Here is a 12,774-nt window from a genome sequence, read left to right on the forward strand (position 1 = left end):
ATTAAAAATATGTGAACTAGTTAATTTTCTAAATTTTCGAAAACGAATTAGATAGACAGAAAGCAGACATGAGTTATATATATTTTTGATCTATTGAAATAGATCAAAAGCAAATATCCTTTGTCGGATTCGCAACTATTTTTTGAAAATATTGAATGTCATTGTAATTTATTTTTCAGAATTTAATTTCATAAATCGGAAACGAAGGGTTAAAAGCATAATTGATAAAATTAACAATTATTTCAAAGCAAATAAAATGAAGATATAATTTATAATGAAATTTAAAAGTTTCAATATAATATATATTATAAATAAATGTGCTTTTAGTCAAAAATTATGTCAAGGTGTAAATGGAAGGGGATGGGTAAGGATTTTTTTACACTTTTGGACACTGGCGAGGAAGTAAAGATTAAAAATTCGAGACTTACAAGATAAAAAATCTTGAGATATAAAATTTTAATTTATTTTCCAAGGTTTATTATTGACGTTATTTAATTGAAAAACAACCAAAATGTTTTTTTAAATGAGCATTTCAAATTTGTGATGAGTTTCACATATGCTTAAGATATTTCAATACTTTTAAAAAAGAGGATTATTCTTGTAGGTGGACTAAATAACTTTACGCTCCACGTAAGTCAACATACTTACAAGTTTTGTTTCGCAACTACTTAGCAATAATTTCATTTAATGTTTTTAATCCATACAAAAAAATATATCAAAAATATTGAAACTTAAAAAAAAAAAATATAGGTCGTGAATTAATTTTGAATGAAAAGTGAAAAATTCTATTGATCAGAAAAAGATCAACATCATTATGATGAAAGCTATTCTCGACATATCATTTTACGCGGATGTCTTATTTTGAGCAGCTCTGCGGCTCACAATAAAAGATAGTGTGATATTTATAGAAGCATTAAAACGCTCAATGAGCTACGAGTAAGTGCAATGAGTATTACAATAAATCATAATCATTAATGAAGTCTTCAAGAACACGACTTTGTTATTGCCGTCAGACTAAAATTAATCCTATCAATTTTCATTCAAAATAACAATTTGGGATAGTTAAAAACATTTTTTCATTCAGGACCAATTTATATTACAGTTAGATCAGATACACATTTGAATCTTTTGTTAATGGCGAAACTAGAAATCGATTAAAAAAAGTAATCATTTTTACATTTGACGGGGTTTCTGATGAAAATTCGAGGTATTAGAAAGTTTTAGAAGTTACTATTTACCACTTTCTCTCCAATAAATTGGATACAGTTTTAGACCACCAACTTACCTGGAATTGACGCGTTCAATAGAGCTGAATGAAAAATGTTCTTATTTTTTCAAGAACTTTCTAACCTAGTTATGTCACACTACCATTTTGGTATTCAATTGAATTAGAAAAAAACGATTTGCGTTCGGTGATAAATTTCACACCAAACTACGATTGTACGTTATTATAGAATAGTTTCAGCTGTATCTCAATAAATTGATTCAGGCTATTGTAAAATTAATCAAGAAAAAAGTTTTAATAAAAATTAAAAAACAATTTGCCCATCATGCCTTGAAAAGTCAATACTTTGCGCTAGTTGTAAAGCGTCCAAATCATAGTAGTTCCTCAGAATCAAGAGGCTCATATTCGTCTGTTATTTCATCTCGGTTTCATCATTCCTTTCACCTCCGATTCTGATTGACTATTGATAATTATTACACATTGTATAAAATAAGCTTTAGGCGTCGCTACAAAATGACTGAGAATCGTAATTTTCTTTTTTGTTTTTGTTGTCATATTTGGAAGAGAAAGGGCTTTCGAAACTTCGCTAACAAGTGGAGAGTCCGAAACAGAAGAATCAAATTAGCAAACCATACACGCAGGTGGAAAGCCGTTGGATTAGTTATGGGCAATGGTCAATTGAATCAAAAACACATTTTTAATTCGCAAACTTAATTCGTTTTTATTTTACTTCCTTTTCGATGACACCGTGATTATATTTCGATGATACCGTGCTTATTTTAAAATGAATTTAATTTTATCCGATAACAAAAACTATACTTTAAAAATATATATTGGCATATTATTAGTATGCCAATATATATTTTTAAAGTATAGTTTTTATAATAATATTGGCATATTATTAGTTAGCTGGCGCAACTAAATTGGATTCCCATTTCGCTTACAGCTTTTGGTATTATTTGGTTTAACTGTGTTGATTTATAAATATATATATATATATATATATATATATATATATATATATATATATATATATATATATATATATATATATATATATATATATATATATATATATATATATATATATATATATATATATATATATATATATATATATATATATATATATATATATATATATATATGAAGACCTCAGTGGAAAAACCGGCGTTGTCACATTTAAAAAGTATTGAGAAAGTATTTATTGATTATTAATAAAAGTCTTTATTTAAAGCAAATGAAACTAAGCAATTTAAAAAAATTTATATTATAATTATTTTATTTAAAATTTATTCAAAACAAAATATTTTGTAATTTTTTATACGAAAATTTTTTTCTCTTTGCTTTAAATAAAGACATTTATTAATGATCAACAAATACTTTCTCAATACTTTTTAAATGTGACAACGCCGGTTTTTCCACTGAGGTCTTCATATATATACAGCTATTCACGAAAGTTTAAACGATTACAAAATTTTAAGATCTAATCTTCGGTTTTACTTGAATAAAAATCTAATGGAAATAGATATCAAAATAATTTTTTTTTTTCTAATTTGGTAAATAGGTTATTTGTTAATAGAATAAAAAAAAGTAGGTTTCGACTCATCACTGTTTACTCAGAAATTTCATTAAAAGGTAGGTGATACAAATTAAGAAATGTCACAAAAGTTTAAACAATTTTATTTAGGATCAATTATTTGCTAATTAATTCATAAATCCGGTGCGAAATTTTTTTCTTCAAATAAAGTTAAAATGAGTAGTTTACAATCAAAAAGTTCATCACAGCATCATCAATCAGCTTTTAAATCATTAAAAATCAACTTGAAATATCGTAAATTTCAAATTAATTTTAATTGCGCGCAAATAGGTCAAAAATTAGTTTCTAGTGAGGTCAAGTGGCAAGTTATTAGCATGGTGAGTACAAAAAATCACACAAACATTTAAATAGGCAAAATACTTCACGTTTCTAAATATTGCGTTCGAAAAACCAGCAAAACCTGGGAACTTCCAAGAACGTTTCCGACATGCCGCGTACTGGGAGACCATCCAAACTTAGCAACCTTGACAAAAGTGTTATATTCATAATTAGCAGAGAAAACCCCAGACTCTCTTAGACTCAGCTACAAAAAGCTAGCACAAATCTTCAACGAGTCGAAAAATAATCTAAAGGTATTGGAACGTACATAGCTGATAGAGAACCTATTCTTTCAATCACGGATAAACGTAAATGATAAGTGTGGTCCAAAGAAAGGCTGGACTGGTCTGTAGAACAGTAGCAAAAGTTATTTTGAGTGATGAAGCTAATATTTAAGTCGTAAACCGCAAGGAAATGATCTCTGTTAAAAAATTTCCAACTGAGAAAAATTCAGGTTCGGTTGTCATCTGGGGATGTTTTTCTTACAAAATTATAGACTTCTGTAAGCTGTATGAAGACCGAATTAACCAATATACCTACAAGAACACATTGGAAACGTGTTTAGTTCCATTAATCAGACACTTGTATGGCAGAAACAAGCAATTCATCTTTCAACAAGACGGGGCTTCAGTTTACACAGCTTACTCAATCAAAGTATATTTTCTGAAAAAAAGTTGAATGTGATGCCATGGTGTCCTAGATCACCAGATCTCAACCCAACTGAAAACATTTGGTCTTGGATCGACAACCAACTGATATACCATGAAATTCAATCAACTCAGCATTTGAAGCAACTTTTGAATGAGTACTAGCTAAAGGTACCTCGCGTGATATGCATGAAATTAGTTAAATTAATGCATAAACAATAGGGTGGCTCTTAAAACAAAATTTTTGAAAAAAACCTTTTCCCACCCCTTTACTTTGTTCTATATAATATTAAAACACTAGGTCAACACTTACTTTTATAATAATCTGATTTGCTTGTTTTATTATAATTATGATTGTTAGTATTATTATTTTCTATTATTACAAATGCTGTTTTTACTTGAGAATATAGTATCATTATCATGCCGAAAGAAAAGCAAGGTATGGTACTATTTTGCAATCAATTTAAATGACATTAAATCTGCAATATGCAACTTTTGCAAAGTTATATCTTTGGGTGGTGGTAGAACTTCTCAGTCATACACAACATCAAACATTTTAAACCATTTAAAAACTTTTTATAAATCTGATACCTAATATCAGATACAGAATAAAGCTTGTAGTATCAATATTGACATATGCAAGGATAGCTCTACTGCAGGTCCATCTTCTAAATTCAGTCCTAACCCGGCTTTTGAAACTCTTATGACCATGCCAAAGAGACCTCGATCTACTACACTCACATCCGTATACAAAAGTCTCAGGCCTAAGTCTGAAAATGCGGAGATCAATAATAGAAGCTCTTCTTCTACACTAAGTTCTGTAAAAATGAAGCCTAAACCTTCATCTCCTAAACAACCACCAAGTGTTTTTAAATACCAGGCCTCTCACATCTACAGATCCGAAGGCAATAAAAATTACAAGGTTTATTGCTGAAATTATATCCACAGATACCCAACCTGTTAGTGTAGTAGAAAATCCTGGTTTCAAAGAGTTATCACAGTTTTTTGAGCCAAGATATACGATAGCAATCAGAAAATACTTCTTGACTATTGAAATTCCTTGCATTTATCAGAAGGTATCAAGTAAAATTTGTTTCTTGGCAAAGAAAGCCAATCGTGTTAGTATAACTACCGACATGTGGAACTCCACCGCTAATATTGATTACATGAGCCTAATAGCACATTTTTTCACAGAAAATATGAAGCAAGTTCACATTTTTGTTTTGACGTGGTACCTTTTCCTCACTAGTCCCACATTGCAGATAATCTTGTTAAATTTATGAATGAATCACTTAAGCGTTGGGGACTTCTTAAAAAACTCAATTTATTAGTAGGAGCCAAACATATTGTCTCTGGTATGGAAGTAGGGAAGATTACAAACATTCTTTTCACATACACTTCAGTTAGTTGTAAAAGATGGCTGCCTCGACAATGAACGAATTTCTTTACTAACTGTTACATGTAGAAGAATAGTAGAACACTTTAAGCATTTGGTTGTACAAACTTTGTCATACAAACTTTAGAGACAATCTCAGGAGCTTTTGGGATTTCCTAAACATAGCATCATTCAAGATGAGCCAACTAGATGAAATAGTACCTTCCACATGCTGAAACGTTAACGCCACATTTCCCAAAAACTGCTCGACAAAAAAAGAATTGTCAACCAAAGAATGGGACAGTTTAGTTATTCTCGTTGCTGCTTTAAAAGTTTTTGAAGACGTCACGCTTACTGCAATTCATCAAAAATGACCACATCAGAAGTTATCCCAATGAAAAATGCAGTTAGCATGCCACTTGATCGCATTAAGGACTACAGAAATTTCAAAGAATATCTGTGTGAATCTTTGTACCGTCGTTACGGAGACTGCTAGAACGAACCTATATACGCTTTTGCAAAAATACTAGATCCCAGATTTAAAAACAAGATTTTGAAGATGGCTGAGAAAGTTGTTACTTTATTGATCGGTGAATTATATGCACTAAATATAGACAAAGATTTTGAAATTAAAACTGCTGGAAATCAAGAACGAACCACACCTACTCCAGGTGCTGTCTGGTCATTATATAACTAGTTAATCAACGAATATTCTGTAATATTTTGAAAATCTTACTAAAAAAATTCGTTTTAAATATAAACAATTATATGAACTTACACTAAACTAATACTGAAACTAGAGCCAAAATTAACGTTGAAGCGAAAATCCCAAAAAACTTCAATAACAAATATTAATATAAAAAATATATAAATCAAAAATAATTTTATTTATGCCTAATCATATATTTATGTGTGCAAAATCTAGCATTTATCAATTATTTTTTATCTTACATTTTATCATATGTGAATCCAATATAAAATGAACTACCATTATATTTTGTGAAACTAGAAACATGTAACAACAAAAATACAAAAAATATTACTAGTACAAGCGGTTTCTTGATGACAAGACCATCTGGTCTTCTGCAAGTTTCCCGCGTTCTTTTAATAATAATGATACCCTGCAGTTATATTCTTTGTATTCTATAAAGTTGTGAGATTTTATTTTTTCTCTTACCATCATATATTTTATAAAAATTGTAAATTTGTATCAGTTATATAGATAGAATCACAATATTGTAAAGATAAAAGATGTAAAGAAAAAAAAAAAATATTGCAAAATATTTGATCGAGTTTTTACTCGTAGTGGCCTTGCTCTTTAAAGTCAATTTCGGATTAAAAGAATTAAGAGTAGCCTGTAATCGAAATTAAGAACACAAAATAACTAAAAAAGTATGAGCAGCCTCCTTGACTGAGATAGCCCTCTTAGCCTTGGGGAGGTGAATAATTGAAAAAAATTAACTTTTTTCCAATATTTAAATACATACTGCGTATTGCACTATGTCAGATGAAGAAAGAATCACTACTCGCAAGTCTCGAAGACGTGATTGATTACTGAAAGAAATCCAAACTTCCTAATATGAAAAAACTAGCACAAAAATATTTGAAATATGCTGAAAATACAACAATTAATAAGTTCTATATAAACATTTTGTATGTTATTTTTTATTTATTACTATGGTATTAGTTAAGTTGCTTTTATTTCACAGGGTCGACGACACGGTTTTAAAAGTTAGGGGGAGGAGTTTTTGGGCAAACTCCCTTATATAGAAAAATATCCTCAATTTTTAGGTCAATTTTCTAATAAAAAATTTTATTTGACAAAAAAAGCGTGGAGAGAGCGTGCTTCTTAAAGCCCCGGTGTCGTGAGCCCCGGTGTTGCTAATGTGATTTACGATTCGTATGAAAGAGCGGTAAAACTTATCCAAGACAATGTTGAGCGCGTCAGGAGTGAACAAAAGCTGCAGGACCTACTCCAACTGAAAAATGTTTGAAAAAAAACTGGAAAAAAGAAAAAAATGCGTACAAGGAATCATCTACTGCCGTCGCTTTAACATTAATTGTTTCACAGACATTATCTGTTGCTTTGGATCCTCTTACTCAAGCAGGACTACGCAGTAGTACTTCTTTGTACAATGTTAATTACATTTCTATAAAACTGCAAAGATCTAATTGATTTGTAAATACAGTAGCTTTAAAATATATACTATTATAAAATATATTTTATTGATCAATCTGTTTGATTAAAACATCGTATTAAATTGATTTATTTGGTTTTGTTCTAACAGGCTACAAATTGAACGATTTCTTAGCTATTTTTCATCACCCTCCAGCTTGTCCTTCCCCAGTCAGCAATGGTGAAGCGTATTTGGAACTGGAGGGCCATGTCTAAGCTTATAACTAATGTTTATCATAACTTCTTTAATTATTAGGAGATTTTTGTTTCTACTTTTACACAGTGGGGTCATGGCTCCATGCTCTCCCCAAGTTGCCAATTCAACATAAGGTAAAGAGACCCAAAGTAACCACAACACGTTTGTAAAATCCACATTTAAAAAGTCTTAGAACTGTCTCTTTCTTTTTTTTCCCCACCTAGTTCTTCTTCCCCTTTCCATCACCCAGCCAAAACATCAATTCACTACGGCAGGGGGGTGGCATGCTCCAGACGTCACTGCGCACATTAACACCTCTTTGTAAACTCCTAATCCTTGAAGTGGATTTAATATGGAAAACATTTTTAGAAGCAATGGAATTATATGTATTTATTATTTATACACTCTGTTTGATTAAAAAACTATATTATAGTGATTTTTAAGATTTGTATTAACTAGATAAGCCCATTATATGTAAGAAACTGTAACATACTAATTCTTATTTGTTAGTTAAGTCTATAAGACACATTAAAAATTTTTTTAAATAAATTAGAATAAGTATACTACTCGCGCCTATCGTCAAAACTTGGTATAAAATTGCTCAAAAATAAATTTTTAATAATAACTATTTAAAAATAAATTTTTTTTTCACAGACGTTAACTCGGCACTTTTTGAGGAATCACCCCCTCCCCTCGTTTAATTCGTAAAATAGCCTCTGATTATAATTTTTAACTTTTGTGTAAAATTTGCCTTTTCTTTATGTTTTAAGCTTTTTGTACAAATTGCACCAATTGCTTAAAAAACATTTGAAAAAAAAATAAAAAAATAAAAATAGTTTCAAAGCAAAAACCACAAGTGCCTCTTGCTGTTTCGCTCTCCCTATAATAATTTAAAGATTTTAGACCAAGGAACAAACGATAACTGTTTTATTTCCTTATTATAAAATTAAAAACCCTAAAATTATTTTTGATTTAAATAAATAATATAAAAATTTTCTAAAAACAAGCAATAAGGATTCTATAACCTGTAATGACAACTTTCGACAAATATTATTTAACACGGATATTTTTGAAAATATACAAATAGCAAAAGTTAACAAGTCAATAAGTTTTTGTAGAAAAATTTGTAGAATAAAGCTAACAAAACTGTTTAAAATATCAGACAAATGTAAATTTTACTTATATAGAATTAGTATGTTGATTCAATTACATCTCCAGCGTATAAGTACAAAAAATGGTCCCAGGAATTTATTTTTAAAGTTTATGATCCACGCTTGTGTGATTTGATTGGTTTCCATCATGCCATTATCTTAATTAAATGATATTATGAAATACATTTGACAGTCAAAATTTTTCCTCAATTATCTTGTTTGTTTGTTTTTGTTTGTTAAAAGTGATAGAACAAAATAAAATTATAACCAAATTGGCTTTGACATAATTTAAACATAAAACAATATTAAATTGCAGATTCTCGTAATAAATGATATCAAAGTGCGGAAGCAAAGATATAAAAGTGCGCATATAGCAAAATATTAGGCAAATTCTAAAATATTGATGCTGTTTTTACAAAAAGTAGTCGCAGGTTAACAATGACAGGTCTTAATTACAAGGGCGATTACCCCTAATTAGTTTTAAAGGTTGAAATTAAAAAAAATATCATTAAGCATCTTTTTTATTAATTTATTTATTTTAATTAAGTTTGTCTTCGACCAGTCTGTTTCTTCGGATTTGGTAAATTCTAAGACGAGTTGAAAGTTTATTATTATTGTAGTTGCTTCACGTCTTATGCTTGCTAGTTACCCTCATACACTTTTTCTTTCAAATTAACCCAAAAGTCTTTGATTAGGCAACACTCTGGTACGGCAAGTGGATTGTTAACTTTTTTTAGAAAACTGATGTAATTAGCCTCATAGCAGTCGGTCACGGTTTTCGCGTAATACAATGAGGCTAGATCCAATTAAAATACATAATTTTCATATTCACCCTTAGTATAAAAGATTTTTTTTAAGTGAGGTTGATGCCGTAATTATAACCAAAATCTCCCATGAAATAAGGATGTCAAAAAACTTAATGTTTCTTTGAAATATATCAATGGCTATTAAATATATCAATAGCTCAAGTTCTAGATTTAATAAAGTCATAAAGTCAATGCTCAATATAAACAACTCTAGAGATCATTCTTTTTGAATTTCGAAATGAAAATTTTCATCTTCAAAAAATGTTGTAAATAAAACTAATTATAGGGCGAGGAGTAGTTAATGGTTTTGTGACGACTCAAACAGATGTCGATACTAAAGAACTACAATGTTATGACGAGAGGGGGAGGGGTCTAAAACGGTCTAAAATTGCGTGGCGTAATTTGTGGACAACTTCTTTCATTTCAATTCCTCATCTTTCTTTTAATCGATATATAAAATTTCATACAAACTTGATTTTTGCTTTTAGTTAAGAGTTCTAACATCAAAAGCTTTTATTTTCTAAATTAACTTTAGAAAATAAAAACATTTATGCAGAAAACATTATTATAACAGATTGATTAAAACCATCATATTTACAAACCTCTATTACATCCAACATGAGTTAAGATAAGTTATTAAATATTTACTTAGTTTCTAGAGTATCATATCAACGGGCAATTTATTAAAAAGATTTTGAAAGTTGTTACAAGACCTTTTAGTGCAGTTTCAGTACAAGGATTGTAAGACACAGATGATTATAAAGGTATTAACAAGATTTTTTAAAGCCATTTTAGATAAAAAAATAGCCTCATATCTATTGTTTAATTAGTTTAGTTAAGTAAATTGTTTCAAACGAACTAAATTATAATTAATAATCAATGATTTGCTGGGTGTTCTGTTTCTATGAAAGAGACTCTAACAACAATTATATTGAATAACAACTTTGTTGTTCCAAAATATTGTTCAAAACTAACTTCATAATCAGTTCTTTATCGTGGACCTTACCTTGTGGAAAAAGTTTCTCAAAATTGTAAGTATACATAAAACTAGTAAAGAGCAGTTTAGAAATGAATCAAAACAGGCATTCTAACTTATGGATTTTAATTTATCCAATTTTAAATGTTTTTTTTTAATTAAAACTCAGTTACAAAAAGACAATAAATAAAAAAAATACGTCACTGAGTGCATCAACATTTTTTTATTACCTTAGTTATGGTGTTACCTCAATGGCGTTTGCTAATTTATTTATGATATTTCTATGGTGTGTATTAATTTATTTACTTTTTATTTTTAAATCTTAGTTTACATTTTTAAGTTTTAAGCAAATATGTTTCGAAACTGTGAATATTATTAAACAGCAAAAAAAAAATATATATATATAAATGTATTGGAATACTTTTGTTTTTGTTTAAGCAACATTACATTATAAAAGTATTTTTTAACAATGTGACATTTGGTGTTCTTTCTTTCTTTTTTCATATAAATACATATTTAATTGATACCAGTGTAAAAGTATGCTACTTATATATTGATACTTTAAGTAAAGTTACTCGTTAATTGTGCTTTTAAATTTTACATCGATATTTTGTAAAAATAATCACACAAAATTTCTTGACCGGTCAATTTTTTGTCCTGACTGTAATATACCTTCTTAAAGGTGGAGAAGTATAGAACACTAGGTTCGACTAACAATAAACCTAGGTTGGTTGATGAAACTGATGCAAGTTAAAACTTTTCAAAAGAGATTATTAATTTAAAGTATAAGTTTATTTTTTTCTAAATATTTAGTTAAAAAAAACAATTCATTCAATTATCTTGACAAAAAAAATTTAATTTTTACTACTTATAGGTCCACTACTACTAACCATTTCTAGAAAGGTCCATAACTATTAATTACCCCTTCAAAGAGAAAAGTTTTATTTTCCCCAGATATACAGATATTGCTAATAACTAAAAATGCATTTACATTCCCCAACCTGCACATCTAGTTTCTTTTTTGGAATTAAAACCTGTATAGACACCCCTACGGGCATTTGTTTTTCAAAGTTACGTTTTAAATGTCTTTTAAACGTTTTTTAAACCTTCTTTAAGTAAGAATGTTTAGAAGACGTTTAAAAGACATTTAAAATACATTTAGAACGCAACTTTTAAAAACAAATGCCTACTGGAACGAGTTTTTCACAATCCAGGCGTAAACCAAAATCACGAGTATATTGCAGGAAGTTTTACTCGAGTTTAACATGTGTTTTTGAGGTTTTAAAGTCAAATTTGAATGTCGTATGCTTTTTTTTCAATATTTACTGAAATGTAATATTGTATAATACTACGTTTCTGTAACGGTGAAACCATTAATATTTTAACTGGTATTTATGGTAAGTAGTAATGGTTAATTTTACGGAATGAAAACCATTATTGGCACGTGTTATTCTTTTTGTTTTAGAACGTTTTAAACACGCAACAAAAACCAAGCGTAACGTTTTTCTGAGTTGTGCCGGCTGGGTTGTTAGAAAAAACCTTTGATTGTACTTTTTGCTATCTAATGTTAATGATAGTATTGTGTGTCTTATAAGTAACTGATATATTCTCCAATATAACAAATATCAATTTACCTTCATATGAGAATCTTAACGTTCAGAAATCTTGTGCTCAGATTGACTAAGTAATTTGATAATTTATATTATAAAATAAATTAACTTAACGATTTTTAACTTAAAAAATCTTATAACATAAACGAAAAGAAACAACTATTAGATAGCGCTAAGTAGTTCTTATAATCAGTTTTCAATAAACTTAAAAGTTAATTAGTAACTAAATAGTAACATGAATTATTAAAAAACTTTAACAACAAGTTAAAAATAAACAGTAAAAATTGTTTTGTCATTTAATAAACCTACCTTACACTTGATAAAATATATGCGTAATAACGAAACCTTTAAGAAGTTACTGCAAGTTTAAAACAAACAAAATTCAAAAATTCAAAAGTACACACAGTATTTGGTGTAAACAATTATTTTACCAAACAAATGAGTTTATTTGAACAAGGAAATTTAAAATAAGTTCTAAATGGATAAACAAATAGAGATTTTTAACCACCGTAATGTTGAATAACAGGAATCATTTTACAGCAGATGGTTTTTTTTTATTTACAAACGTTAACTTTGAACTTCTTCTTGTTAAACAAAAAAATGCTTAATTTGCAAACCCGAAAAAAAAATCTTATTGGATAACAACCTTTCAATTATAAATGCAGTTTTAACAATTAATAATAATATTAATAAT

General features: G+C 28.6%; 1 protein-coding gene across 3 annotated transcripts in view; it reads right to left on the reverse strand.

The window, feature by feature from the left end:
• Positions 1-12,513, reverse strand: part of LOC136091504 (proline rich transmembrane protein 1B-like) — a 22,641-nt gene extending 10,128 nt beyond the window's left edge. The window contains exons 1-2 of one of the 3 annotated variants that reach the window (XM_065819134.1): positions 12,390-12,513; positions 12,105-12,150 (exon numbers count right to left, since the gene is read on the reverse strand). The gene's annotated coding sequence lies outside the window, so the exon portion shown is untranslated. Of the gene's footprint in view, positions 1-6,208; positions 6,230-12,104; positions 12,151-12,389 lie in introns of those variants that run through there. The other 2 variants (XM_065819135.1, XM_065819136.1) reach the window with 2 other exon arrangements.
• Positions 12,514-12,774: the final 261 nt, after the last annotated feature.

This window comes from Hydra vulgaris, chromosome 15, assembly GCF_038396675.1.
Source record: "Hydra vulgaris chromosome 15, alternate assembly HydraT2T_AEP".
Taxonomy (NCBI): domain Eukaryota; kingdom Metazoa; phylum Cnidaria; class Hydrozoa; order Anthoathecata; family Hydridae; genus Hydra; species Hydra vulgaris.